Here is a 15,910-nt window from a genome sequence, read left to right as displayed (position 1 = left end):
GAGTGCGCAAAAGTTGACGTGCTTTTGATTTCAAAAATTATTGCTTATTTTTACTTGACAGCACACGAAAAACTGGTCGGTACCATAGGGAAATGAGGAAAATACCAAGCTGAAAAACTGATCAATTTTTAAGCGTTTCCCCAAGCGTCTGAACGAGCTATTATTCAAAAATTCAAATAAAGTTTTAAATTTATCAAGCACATGAAAACTGGAGTAAAATACATTGAAAAACATGATTCATAAGAAACAGGCCTCACTAGTCAAAATATCTTAAGTTAAAAGCAAAAATGACGGTAGATCATACTTTTTTTATATTTTTAAATTTGAGGGCCTGAATTAATGTTGTGTGCTTAATATCTGAAAATTATTCGCTAATAATTGCCACTGGCACACGAAAAGACAAACAGAGATGTCCATACCCCCTTTAAACTAATCAAATACATATTACTAAATCTAATTCAAAGGGAACTTGACCGAATCCTCTGAAAGTTATCTATGTGCGGATCCGGATCCTCGTAGAAATCTGTGTAGGGGCCTTATGCTAGGTAATCACGTAATGACGTAATTATTAGGTGTTAATAATTAATGGTAATAAAACCAACAAGAAAAATAAAATTATCAGGTGTTAATAATTAATGGTAATAAAACCAACAAGAAAAATAAAATTTGCGTTCAAAATAAATTACCAACCAAGATTAAATAAAGAAAGACCAGTTCTGACGGAATTACATTAAAATATTATCATATAAAATTTAAAATAAAAAAATTAAGGTTCAAAAAGTAAAAAAAAAAAAAATTAAAGCCTATACAGAGTAAAAAAAAAACTTTTGCCAAAAAAAAAAAAAAAAAAAAAATCGAAAATGTGAAATGTAGTAATCACTATTTAGGCAAAAATTTTAAAGAGATGTAAGATCTTCCTGAAAGATCTGAAGGGCCGCAGAAAAGGTCGAGAAAAGGGACGCAGAAATTTTGCTTATGAGCGAAATGCAAATGATGGTATATATTGTATTGTCAACTGGAATATGTTGAAGGGAATCATCTAACAGTCAGGCCGATTTGGGGAGGAGCAGGGGGAGGGATTGGTTCCTTTGTATTTTTTCCCTTTAGATTTGAAGTAGCACCTTTCTTTGTGTTTTTCTTGAGAAATGTCCTTTTTTGACCGTTAAATTAAAAACAAGTGAAAAACGACATTAGATTTTGAAAAATACATTTTATCCCTAACTTCTACATTTTCGTGAATAGACCCCCAGCTAATAGTTATTCATTTGCTATATGTAATGTAATTACTAAATGTCCTGCTGAATTACATTTAAAACTATCCTTGAACTTTAATATTATAATAAAACAGACATTTATGTATAACTACAAATTATGATAAGCCACATTGTATACTGATATTAAAGAATAGGTTGAATTTTTCTCTTCTTTGACCATGATGCTTTTAGAATAATTAATTATTTTTTTACTTTTGTTTCTATTGGTATATAGAAATTTATTTGATTTAAATTTATAATATATATCTTAAGAAAAACTACTCCTTAATGGAAAGTTAAATAACTGTCTGTGATACGTAAATATCTGTTAAAATTTTTTTTTTTTTTTTTAGTTTTGAAATGATGATGGGGATTTACTGAATTCAGTCTAATGATTGCTGAAATATTTGGTAGAGTTGCTGTCTTCAAGCCCGACAGAGAAAGTACATTTTACTGTTTTTTTTTATTTAGCAAGAATTTTTATCGGATCATGCATTGAAATAAATGAATAGTTACCCTCAATATGTTTTGATGTTTATAAAAATTCCCTTTAATTATAAAGAGATTTTAGAGTTTTTTGTCAAAAAATAAAAAAAAAATTAAACTCATTTTCAAAATGAACCAAAAAGGAGAGAATTTTTTTCTCAATAATATCTTAATAGAAACAAACAAGAAGGGCACAAAAGAACAGGGCTTTACATAAAATAAAAATTAAATTTATCTAAGTTTTAAATACATAGACAGAAAAAGTCTATGATTTTATTAAAAAAAACAAAAAATATAAAATTACTAAAACCCGAATCTAATTTTGGACCCAAAAATATTCAATTATATTTAATATTTTCAAATTAAAAAAAAAATATAATATATAATCCAAGATTAAAAACTAAGTTAACACAGCCTCGGGATATGATCTTATTGTTGTGATATCACTTTTCAATTGGACTGTAAGTATATTCTATACAGATACAAGACTGTTAACTTATTCATAAAAATGGTCAGTAGTCTAGTTGTCGTTTTCTAACTAAAGGGTTTTATTTTTTTTACTTTTTTTAAGAAAAAATGTTTAACACAAAAGAATTACAACTAAATTTTTTATTTTTTAATATTACACCATATACTTGCCTCTGTTAGTACCCTACACCCCCCCCCCCTAATGGTCAGGGATATATCCCTAGGAAAATATTTAAAAAAAAATCAACCAATAAAATTATTACTTTGCTATATGAAAGAACACGAAAGAATATAACGAGAAAGAATGTCATCACAATATTTGAAACAACGATGAAATGTATTCAAACTGTTATGGAAGTACTCTACCAGATGGGGAGGGGGGTATTAAGTCAAAAAGGGGCCAGGAGATTTGAACAAGATGGTCGTTCACGAGAAAAGTTTGTCTAAAACAACCTAAAAAAATGCTAATATTTAACCAAAAAATTTATTTTTATTAGTGAATTATAGTTTTTAAGACAAATATTGTACTAATAAAATATTCAAAATGAACATTGATACAAGAGAAATTCTGTATGACTAAAACCTCAGAAAGGGGGGAGTTTTAGTTTATGAAAATGCGCCGTCCGCGACACAAGTAATTCCGGGTCACCCCCCAATGTGCAACTATCTCTAAAAAATTGTTTATCAAATTGTAAATTTTTATACTATTTTGTTTTACTTTATCATAATTAACTAATGAAACTAGACCCTCCATATAATATCATAATATTTGTTTTATCAAATTGCATTAACTAATGAAACTAGCTCCTTCTCCATATAATTTTAGTATAACTGTTGACAGAACAAGATTCAAAGTCAACTGATGAAATTGAAAGTTGATGAGGTCACTAACTGACTATTGTCACTAAACAAACGGTAATCGTATGCTCATGAGAGAGAATGTTATCTTAATTACTATGCGAGTAGGCGAAGTGGGTATTTTCTCATCCTAATAACTTAGTGATTGTTTGATAAGATTAAATAACTGCGATATGAAAAAATGTCGATACTCACGTCATTGTAATTAAAATGGGAACGGCGAATTTTTTCATGGGGAAAAAAACAGATTACTCAAAAAATATGAAACTTCCTCATTATTCAAAAGCGTAACATAATTGTAACATAAATTCAAAAACGTAACAAAAATGTAACGTTTTAGGACCGTAACGTAAAACGTACCGTTTTATTTAAAACGTACCAAAAATGGTACGAACGTAACCTCGGTGGCAACCCAGCCTAGATGGCGGTAAAGTTATTCTAAGAAAAAGGGGGTTTTAAAAGGCCGACTAAAATACAGGTCGAAACAAAACATATATTTCGAAAGGACAACCACCACTTTTCTTCAGCCCTACAAGAAAAGGTTAGAAGGAAACATTTCTGCATTAACTGATAAAAAGCCAAATAAACAGCATTATCAAAAATAAACAATACATAAAATCAAACTTAAAAGAACTAAAAATTAAAAAGTCAAATATCCTAACTTTCCAATGGAACTCTTTACCAATATATAAGGCTAGCAAAAAACAGCAACTAGATCAGCAACTAAAGCAATAAAATTATTTACTTCGCTGAGTGAGTAAGTCCAATTACCTAGCTTGGGAAATACTAAGTCAGGTTTTCCCCAATTCTAATTATTTTTTCTCTCGTGTTGATAAGTTGTATCAGTATATAAATAAACGTATTTAAAATTTTGATTCGGTATGCAAGGGCGACATTCTGCTTTTGGAAATTTGGAATTATGTCCATACGCTGTTCATTCATTTTATTATTTTAAGAAGGGGTGACTGCTGTGTGTTTTCATATAAATTGAAGATAAACTGTAAATATGATAAACACATAACAACCCAGTTATTCTTCTTCTATTTAACAGCAGGCGGGCTTTTCAGTTATACTGTTTAGCCCTTTTCCGTTTACTTCACTCTGTGGGCTACAGAGCTACTGGCTTGATTGCCTCATATTTATTTGATAATTTCAGATATCTTTCAGTAGATCTTTCAACTCTAGGAGTTCAATTATGAGATGGTAGATGTCAATTTCTATGCTCTGTGTGCAGGTATAGTAGGCTCGGCTCTTGGCTGATAATGCGATTTTGTGGTGTTTGAAGCATTTTAACAGTTTACAAAGTAAGGTATGTTGTGCAGACGTCAGCATATTACGTTCAAATAGGCAATGGTCAATTGTTTCATTATTCTTATTAAAATGCCTGCAAAGAGAGAACAGGGGAATTGAACCACTTGAATTAGAAAACTTATACGAGAATGCAAGAAAATTTAGTCCATTTGTTCCAGAACGAATTCTATAATAAATTTTAGAAAAATACTTATTGGGAAAGGGGGAAAGGATAAGATTAATCTTATTGAAATTAATATCTGATAGCCTTCATCGGTAAATATCTCTAATCGGGATTGGTCTCCCACTTGGCTAGTCAATATTTATAGCATTTTTTGCTATTTCATCAACCTGATGATTACAAATTATGCCAGAGTGGCTAGGAATATACTGAAAATAAGTTTTTATGCCACTTGAAGCAAGATTATCTATAATACTGAGACAATGATAAGCGTCAATATCCAACTTATACTGAGGAGCTGAGGCTAGCAACTCAAGGCTGGATAAAGAGTCGGAATATACAATAATATTATTTGAATTTGCAATCAATGGTTGGTTTTCTTGAAGGTGTTCTAATGCCATGATTATGGCATTTAACTCAGCAGACACGATAGATAAATTATTATAAAATCCTGTTGCGTTGAGCATAAATGTTGTACCTATGGTGTATCCTCCAGCGACAAGACAGTGCTAATACTATATCGTCCAGGTACGACATTTAGTCAACGGAGTTTCACTACAGGATGCAAAATTTGTGCACATTTTGGTTTAAAAAAATATGCAGTTATCACCTTAAGTGGAATCAAGAAAATATATATTGCGCCTATCCAAGCTCTTAATGCGTTTACGTATGCAGTTAAAACTTTTAAGTGAAATGGATGAAGTCACGCCGAGCTTAAATGTTGAATCTATCAGGGCTGCTAGTAGAACCTCTATTTAAGACATTTGGTTTATAAAACTACACAATCAGGCGTTAAATCTGTGAATAGATTTGTTTTCGAAAAACATCAGCTAAGAATTTTGGGTGTAGCAGGGACGATTTATGTACATTATTCTAGAAGCAACAGCAATTAATTTTTATTTTTTGTGCTTTGGTTTTGACCTAATCGTTAAAAAATTACTCCATTTAATTCGGATATTGTTTGACAATCAAAATTGTCTAGCAACCTGTGATGGAAAATAAAGTTTGAGAGATTTTTTGGTAGGATCAAAAAGTATGGATAACTTATAATAGTGGAAATTGTCTCTAATGTCAGTAAAATACCAATGCCATCTAGCATTTGATGTTTCTTGGCATTTTTTGAAGCTATATAATAGTGTTTTTTTTTTCTTCCGAAACTTAGATCAGACACTGCTACACTACTTTCGCCAATTACACTAATTCCACTAATTTTTATAATAATTAAACTGGAAAAAGCCAAGAAACGACTCTTTTACAAGTCACCTTTACCCTCTGATGTGGAAACTTTTATTTGGCATATGTGGCTTAGTCTTTGATTTAATCGAAAGCTCAATATATAAACCTTCAGTTTATGTATTCATTCAGACAGAATTAGCAAAAATAAAGCAAAATGAATATTTCGAATATTATTCTATATTTTCTATTTCAAGGATGAGAATGCATATTCGGGAGCTAAGTGCTGAAAAATAATAACTTCATTATAATACATGGTAAAAAAAAGCGGCTTTAGGTTTGAAATAGGAACAATAATTGCTTAATATATCAAATAAAGTTTGAAACTAAAGACTTTATTAAAACAATTTGAAAAATATGATTCCTAAGAAAAAGCAGGCCTCATTAATCGAACTAGCTTTAGTCAATAGTTAAAAACGACAATAGTTGATACTTGATTATTTATTTCTGAGGGTCGGAATGCATCCATAGGACCAGAGTTCTTGACAGTTCATAGCTAATAATTTTAACCTATGATTAAAAAGAAACTAGGCTGTAGATTTGACAGACTAGCAATACTTATGGTCTGTTCAGACGCATAGGAAATTGTTCGGTACGAGCGGAAGTATTTATACGATAGTCAAGGCCGTATCCAGGGGAGTTGGAGGTAGGGGATTGACCCCTCCCCCGGAATGTTTTTCCAATTCGTAAAAACGTAAAAAAGTGAATAAAAAAATTGATGCGTTTTTTTTAACCTTTCCCGAAAAAATCTTTATGTAACCCCGCCCTCGAAAAACAAAAATGCTGGATGCGGCCATGGCAATATTCAAAAAACGGAAAAAAATTGTTTATATTCGTTTTTGTTACATTTCTACGAGTCGGATAAACATTTTTTTTTTGGGGGGGGGGGGAAAAAATCCTGACCGCCTGGATACGGCCTTGATATCCAAACATTTTTAAAACTGGTTTGCAATTAGGTTGACCATTTCCACTATAAGTTATAATCGATTGCAAATTTTTTCCTAAAAATCATAGATAACATGTACTTGTACGCCACAAGTCTCTAAGCCATATGTATTTCTTGCCCATCATCTTCCTCTTTTGTGTTAGTTTTATAGAATGTATTTGTGCTGGATAAAAACTAATCGTTCGGGATAAAAACCACCCAATCTCAAACTTTCGAGTGCGCAAAAGCTGACGTGCTTTTGATTAAAAAAAATTATTGCTTATTTTTACTTGACAACACACGAAAAACTGGTCGGTACTATAGGGAAATGAGAAAAATACCAAACTCAAAAATTGATCAATTTTTAAGCGTTTCCCCATGCGTCTGAACGAGCTATTATTCGAAAATTCGAATAAAGTTTTAAATTTATCACGCAACGTGAAAACTGGAGTAAAATACATTGAAAAACATGATTCATAAAAAACAGGCCTCACTAGTCAAAATAGTTTAAGTTAAAAGCAAAAATGACGGTAGATCATACTTTTTTTATATTTTTAAATTTGAGGGCCTGAATTAATGTTGTGTGCTTAATATCTGAAAATTATTCGCTAATAATTGCCACTGGCACACGAAAAGACAAACAGAGATGTCCATACCCCCTTTAAACTAATCAAATACATATTATTAAATCTAATTCAAAGGGAACTTGACCGAATCCTCTGAAAGTTATTTACGTGCGGATCCGGATCCTCGTAGAAATCTGTGTAGGTGCCTTATGCTAGGTAATCACGTAATGACATAATTATTAGGTGTTAATAATTAATGGTAATAAAACCAACAAGAAAAATAAAATTATCAGGTGTTAATAATTAATGGTAATAAAACCAATAAGAAAAATAAAATTTGGGTTCAAAATATATTGCCAACCAAGACTAAATAAAGAAAGACCAGTTCTGACGGAATTACATTAAAATCTTATCATATAAAATTGATAATAAAAACAATTAAGGTTCAAAAAGTAAAAAAAAAAATTAAAGCCGATACAGGGTTCACAGAAAAATTTTGCCAAAAAAAACAAAACAAAAAAAAAAAAACAAAAAAAATCGAAAATTTTTAATGTATTAATCAATATTAAGGCAAAAATTTTAAAGAGATGTAAGATCTTCCTGAAAGATCTGAAGGGCCGCAGAAAAGGTCGAGAAAATGGACGCAGAAATTTTGCTTATGAGCGAGATGCAAATGATGGTATATATTGTATTGTCAACTGGAATATGTTGAAGGAAATCATCTAACAGTCAGGCCGATTTGGGGAGGAGCAGGGGGAGGGATTGGTTCCTTTGTATTTTTTACATTTAGATTTTAATTAGCACATTTATTTTTTTTTTTTATTGATAAATATCCTTTATTGGCCTTTAAATTGAAAAACAAGTGAAAAACGACGTTAGATTTTGAAAAATAAATTTTATCCCTAATTTCTACATTTTCGTGAATGGACCCCCAGCTAATAGTTATTAATTCGCTATATGTAATGTAATTACTTAACCTCCTGCTGGATTACATTTAAAACTATCCTTGAACTTTAATATTATAATAAAACAGACATTTATGTATAACTACAAATTATGATAAGCCACATTGTATACTGATATTAAAGAATAGGTGGAATTTTTCTCTTCTTTGACCATGATGCTTTTAGAATAATTAATTATTTTTTTACTTTTGTTTCTATTGGTATATAGAAATTTATTTGATTTAAATTTATAATATATATCTTAAGAAAAACTACTCCTTAATGGAAAGTTAGATAACTGTCTGTGATATGTAGTTAACTGTTTAATTTTTTTTTTTCGTTTTGAAATGATGATGGGGATTTACTGAATTCAGTCTAATGATTGCTGAAATATTTGGTAGAGTTGCTGTCTTCAAGCCCGACAGAGAAAGTACATTTTACTGTTTTTTTTTTATTTAGCAGGAATTTTTATCGGATCATGTATCTTTAATGTGAAAATTAAACCTATCAAGAGTCAGGATTCAGTCTTTAATTGTAGCGTTTTGATGGCTAATATTGTGTGAAACATGCCATTTTATGGCAAGGCTACAGCTGTAACCAAAGGCGTCAGATTGCAATGAGAATCCCACCATCAAATTCAGTATATTAGAGAACCTTACTGTGTAGGCTCAAGGTCTGAATCTGTAAAAATGTAGAATTTTGTAGTTTTGCCTGAAGCAAGATCACGGATAAGTGTATTGGCTTTTGCTTGTATTTTTTCCCCTAGGACTAATGGTCATAGAAAATCAGGAGAGGGCTCATTCAAATGGACGCTAAAAGTTCTAGCACCCCTATTTTGGTGATCGAAAATATTGTTGAGCAACTATACCCCTTCCTTCCCCAAAGGCATCCGATAAATATCTGGAGAGTAACATATTGTTCAGCATAGTTGAAAAGTCCAACAATTAAGCCTCTGGGTAGGATATTACCCCCCCCCCCAATTCCCGACAGGTGGATTTTGCCTGTTGTTTACATATAGGATTTGTTGTTGTGAAGCCTACGGAAATTTTTTTGAGAAGGGGATATTCAGCGTGGGTCAGTTTTATGTTTAGAGGAATAATCTGGTGACTTCTGGGATAAATTTTACGGGGGGTGGGGTTTGAACCAGAATAAATCTATGGAATTTGTTTCATTTGTCATACTTTCTCATTGGTGACTCAATTTTACATGTGGACAGATAAAAATTCCGAGGATGCTGGGGGGGGGGGTGAGTTCAGGCTAGAAATAAAGAGGACTGCTGCCAGTGGAGAGAATTGCTAAAAACTGTTTGATCATCTTAGTAGATATACAAAAGCTATAAAAACTAAAATTGTGCTTCAAGAAATTAAGATGACTACTTTGAAAAACAAGATTAAAAAAAAATCTTGAGATATTTCAGTTGGGCCTATGTCCCCCGTGCTTCTCTTAAATACGCCACTCGCCTCTCGGTCTGTAAGCTCTTTTCTCATTCCCGTTTTCTTGTTAGAGCTCAACATCAATAGACTCTTATGAAGCTACTTAACACATTAGCCCACTTAGCCAAATTTTTGCAAAAACATAAAGATAAATACAAACAGACTAGCGTTGCGCCAGTATACCGCCAAAATTTATCTCCGGGCCAGTGAATCTTTTATTGGTGGCTTGCCGTTGATAAATCGGTGCAGTTTCGGGGTCTACTTCACTGACTATCCGCTGAAAACGAAGCTGGAGCAAAGTTTTCTGAACAATAAAACTAAATTTCGACATCGCTCAGAGATACCAATATGGCTAGCTGAAGGCTATAGCCTATAATTGCTAGGCTATATAGCCTATATTGCTATAGGCTATATATAATAGCCTATAAGTACTATGATACTTTTTAGACTGAGAGATGCCGTAGACAAAGTTTTAAGAGAAGAATAGTGCAGTTTTAGAAAAGGCAGAAGATGTGTTGACTAAATTTTCACTTTAAGGCTAATGATTGAGAATTGCCTGAGTTTTCAAACACCTTTGGTCCTCAGTTTTATAGATTATGAGCAAGCGTTCGATTCTGTTGATAGAAGAGCTTTAGTAAAGGTTTTATCCTTGTATGTTATACCAGACAAATACATTAAATTGAGTAGTGCTAAATACGAGAATATCATTGCTGCGGTTAAGGTAAGAAATGAGGTTAACAGCTAGTTTTGTATTAAATCAGGAGTTAAGCTGGGCTGTGTTCTATCCCTTTTTATAAGAATTATTTTGATAGACTTTGTCTTAAGGAGTATGGGAAAGGCAATGGGAGACCTTGGGAATCAAACAAGGAGGGAAAAGTCTCCTGGACTTAGATTATGTTGATGATTTAAGTATCCTAGATGAAAATGTGAGCAAAATGAATGAACTTTTAGAGGTTTTGCGAGTTGAGGGTGCTAGAATAGGTTTGAAAATTAATGTTAAGAACACTAAGTCACTAAGGCTAGGAATTAGTGAAGATGAAAAGGTGACGTTGAGTTGATCAGGTAGGCAGCTTCACTTACCTTTGTAGTATTATTAGTAAAAACGGTTGGAACAGTGAAGATGAAAGTAGAATAGCCAAGGCTCAGGGTATTTTTTTTCCAGTTAAAAGAAGTTTGAAAGAATAGGAAGATAAGTGTGCAAACCAAGAATAAAATATTACAACCTAAAGTGATGACAGCGGTCAAAGATGGCTTTGAAGCATGGACGCTTCGAAGAGCAGATGAAAATTTGCCAAAAGTTTTCCAAAGGAATTGCCTACGGATGGTTATGGGTACCCTGCTGACTGACCATATTTTAAACAGTTGGCTGTACGACAAGTGAGGTTCAATCCCTCTTTTTAGAGCTACAATAAGAGAAAGGTTGAGATGGCTTGGACAAGCAGGTTTAGTCGCTGGCTTCAGTGATTCAAGTGGATTACCAACAGCAGCGGCCCTCTTCTTATCATACCTTCCAAATCTGCAATGAATGAACCATCAAACTCAAATTCAGCACTGGAGGGCATAAACAAAGATTATAAATAAATAACTGAAGACATAATAACTTATTGACCAAAATATTAAGAAAAATAAGTAGGGTATTGGTATAGAAATATGTTTACATCACAAATACCTTGGAAAAAATCAACAATAATAAATAAAATAAATTACGAAAATATTATCCTGTTGTTCAAGAAGAATGACCCAATTCATATTTCAATCGGAACTTTGTCCTATTACTTTAGTTACTCATTCACATTCTGACCAATGGTCTGCCTAGCGCAAGATCTTCTGATTCACTGCCTTCGATCGGGAGTGTCTGGTTGCTTGGTTGGGTAAAAATCATCCGAAGCTTCCCTTGTTTTAACCTAGATTTCTCCAGCTACCCATTCGGAGCTGGGTTAATTCTGGCTTAGGAGTCACACCACTGACCCCCGTTCCAAACCAAATAACCAGCAATGACAGGACTCAAACCCCGTCCTCACGGACAAAGGATTTCAAATCTAGTACGCAAACCACTTGGCTAGGAAGGCTCTAATAGGAATCGGCTGTGTCTTATTGGTATTCTATAATTTTCGGTATAAATGCAAAACAAAATCTGGCAACTAATGAGGTAAACAGAAGAATATTTTAGTCTTAATTAAAAAAAAATTACAGAAGAGATGAATATACGGACGAACAACACCACTTTAAATAAAGAAAAAAGAAATCAAGGAAAACATTATGATTGTTTAGTTTTTTCTTTAAAAGTTATTTAACTACACGAATAAACACTCTCAGACTTCTATTCTAAATTTTCACAAAAGTATTGGAAGAATGTAAATGACTTTCGACTTAGAGCTGCAACAATGAATGCCAAACCCAGTCGGCCAACAAAGTCAACAAACCATGATGAAGTCAACATGTTCGTACAGAATCTCTTTTCCAGTGACTTGAGCTATAATCTTGCTCTTTGTATCTGCCGAGGAAACAATCTTTTTTACAGCTTAATGCAAATTATTTTAATTTTTCTCGTTTTCCATTTATTATAATATATAGATTTTTAAATCAGGTCATCATTTCATCACAGAGCAGTTAAAATTGATTAAAATGGCTAACAGGCATTACCAAACGAGTATTTTTGAGAGTTGTACACTCTTCGTCACTTCCATTCATCCCCGAAGACTTAATAAATCATAACTGAAATATTTTCTGTATTAGACTCTCAAAACCCAAGAAGACCAAGCCCGATACATTTTAAGCGCCAAAGCTATTGTCAGGTGGTTTTGTGCATTCACAAAGATGGTCCCTAAAAAGAAGGATTAATACAAACAAATTCAAAACAAAATTTTGTTTTTAATCAATTAAATTTAGTTCGAAAAATTAAATCTACCAAGCTCTCAATATTAGAATACATAAGCAAACCCCAACCAATTATAGGAATTCTTCCTGCTGGATAGGTCATGAATTTTGCTAACATATTTTCTCCATTATTAACTGAACTGATTTAGTCAAAGTAGAATTTGAGAAACTCTAGAGCCGCGCTTAAAGCTCGTATATTAAGATCGATCTTTAAGTTTAAAGACTGATCCTTAAGCGCAAAGACACGCTTAAAGATAGTACGTTCTGGAACAAAGACCATTTGCTAGGCCGTTCTCAAAGGAAGGACCAACAGACAGTGCGGATCAGGAGGACCAAAGTTTGGTTAAGCATATATTGTCCTTCCGATATTCCCTTTGAGAACAGCTTAACAAGCAGCTTTTGACAATTCTCTCAGAAGTGTGAAAGTATCACATTGAATCTTTAGGCAAGACTGCGACAATATTGGGTTTTCACGTTACCGTTTCACTTTTTCAAAGCGAATCTATCCCAATCCCGATTTCTTTAAATATTGAAACGGCACTATTTTATTTCATTAAAAAGTAAATTTTTATTTCTAATTTCATAGCTAGAAAAACATATATAGCCTGTCTCTGCCCCTGCACAAGTCATCATCTGCGCAGGTATAAATGGTAAATACAGAAAAAAGGAATAAAAAAAGGGGAAAAACAAATAAATAATAAAAAATACGGAAAAATAATAAACACTCAAAATAATAAATATTAAGACAAAAAAATTAAAGGAATGAAATTAAGGATGATGAACAGTAAGAAAAAAAACATAAAAAACAGACATTAAAATTACAACAGAAAAAATTATGCATAGTAGCGCTATAACGATTGCTATATTGAGACTTTAAAGTGATAACATCTGGTTTGAATTCAATTTTTACGAACAAAGTCTTTAATTCAGTAAGCTTTTCGGGCATGCATTTTGCATTACTGGCTATGAGCCTAATTCTGTATTTACTGACTCTAATTTATTTCTCGCTCGAAACACCGCCTACAGAGTTTGATTTAAGGATAACAAGTTACATTTTGACTGGGTTTGAACGGAACCTATAACCAAAAATTTAATATTTAGTCCAATTCTGAGGCTTTTGAGCAGACTCACTCACGATACAAAAATACAAGCAAAAAAAAAAACTCCTAAATAGTGAAGTAAATATACAAACTCGAATGGTTACACATAGCAAAGATTAGGAAAATATTATATATATGTGTAAGATGTTGGTCTCAGCCACAAAACAAAATATTCCATTCACTAAATTTGTAACATTTATAGGTTCCATGTAAGGACGTTCCATAGATGAAATGATTTTTGCTACTTTAGTATCTAAAAGCATGTCGTCTTCAATTAACCTTCAGGACAGGTAGCAACCTGCCCAAGTTGCACACTTCAGATCCTCCTATTTCTTCGCAGTCCCCCCCCCCAAAGACTAAATCCCAGCTGAGCTTAAAGCCTTTGTTGATGAATTGTGTTCAGGCCATGACGGCGACACAACATAATCGTAATGACCTAAAACCAAATGAAAACTGTGGTCCGTTCAAAGCAAACTTCATCAGCCTTTGAGGCCACGGCTAAGCCAATAACGGACGACTTTGGTGAATCTTTCCAGAAATTATTTAAAACAAAAAACTTTCTGAAAAAGAAATTTTTCAAAGAAAAGTAAAGAGCCATATGAAACTTAAGACCAGCAGAAATAAGTTCCTAGAATAATTCAAACTAAAAACAACCAGAAATTATTATTAAGGAATAGATAAAACCCAAAACGAACAGTACTTAAATAAACAATCATAGCAAACAAACATGCGACAAGTACTAATATAAATGAGTGAATATATCTTAAAACGATTAAAAACTAAATTGAATATATAAATCAAGTCTAAAAAGAACAAAAATTATTACAAACAAGAGTTTGGCTACTGTCACCTTCCTAAACTTTAGTTTGAAGTGATTTTACTCCCTTCTTACCCCCTTCAAGATTTATTTATTCAATTATTTTTGTACCTGTTGTATGTTTGTTTGCTATGATTGTCTATTTAATTTCTGGTCGTGTTGAGTTTCATTTATTGAAACTCAATAAATGATAGTAATTTCTTTTTGATAGTAATTTCTGGTCGTTTGGAGCTTGAGTTATTATAGAAATTTATTTTTGCTTGTCTTAAGTTTATTATGGCTCTTTACTTTTCTTTTAAAAACTTCTTCTTCGGAAAACGTTTTTTTTTCAATTAATTTCTGTTCATTTTTTATTTCCAAAGATTCAAGTTTTTTAACATTCGCCATTTCAACCTCAAACTTCCATCAAAGTATCAAAACATCAAAGTGATGTTTTTTTCTACATAAAGTTTTAAGTTCAACATCCCCCTCAAAATTCCCTGAAAGTAGCCACAAATAGATGCAGTAGCAGTTGCTAGCGGTCACAGTTGCAGCCATAACCACTCTCATTTGCAGCCGCAATAGTAGCAGTAGTAGTAGTGGCCCTGATAGTTTCAAGTTAATACCCTCACCTGTTCCTAGGATATTGTATATACGCACTTTTGATAACTTGGATACATATAGTTTCTTGTAATTTAGCTAAAACATGCTCCTCAACATTTCCCGAAATTTTGCCTCGGCACCCTTAGTTTTTATTAGCATATCCAAGATCAAACATTCCCGCCTTTCTTACTGATAAATTCTGCATGTAAAATATGGACAAACTTCATAATTTACATTCCTTGCCCTGGGGACTGTGGGGGGCATTGCATCCCCGGAGGAATAATTACTAGACCTTTTGACTGTTTTGAACAAAATCAATTTTTCACAATGTTTATCAGTGATGAAGGGAGGGAGCATCTAAATATGGCAAGGAAGGCTGTTAACCTTCCAATAGCTCTTTAACATCCCCATCCGCATCCCCTAAAATATTCAACTTAATAACCTTAGCCGTTCCTCAGATGTTGATGATACCCCCAACTGAAAATGAGCACGCGCAGTGTGCTTTATTTCGTCCAGCACCCCTCTCCAAAACTGTGGAGGGTTATATCATCCCCATAGGTATAGTTATTTGAGCTTTTGACAATTTTAAACAAGATATCCATTTCAAAATTTTGATGAAATATTTTCGGAGGGATTGCAACTAAAAAAGTATGAGAGGGGCTGGCAGCCCTCCGACCACTTTTCAACACACCCCTCAACATGCTCTGAAAGTTTCAACTCAAAAGCTTCAGCTGTAAGTAAAATATTGCAGATGCTCCTTTTTGATACACTGGATGCACATATTGCCAATTGTTTTAGCATAACATACCGCTTAAAATTCTCCAAGGATTCACCTTAATGTCATTAGCCTTTTCGAAATCCAGAATCAAATATTTCCCCTTTTCCTAATGATAAATT

Source organism: Artemia sp. Qi Xiang Cuo, chromosome 20, assembly GCF_049724085.1.
Source record: "Artemia sp. Qi Xiang Cuo chromosome 20, ASM4972408v1, whole genome shotgun sequence".
Taxonomy (NCBI): Eukaryota; Metazoa; Arthropoda; class Branchiopoda; order Anostraca; family Artemiidae; genus Artemia; species Artemia sp. Qi Xiang Cuo.
This window is presented reverse-complemented; position numbering follows the sequence as displayed.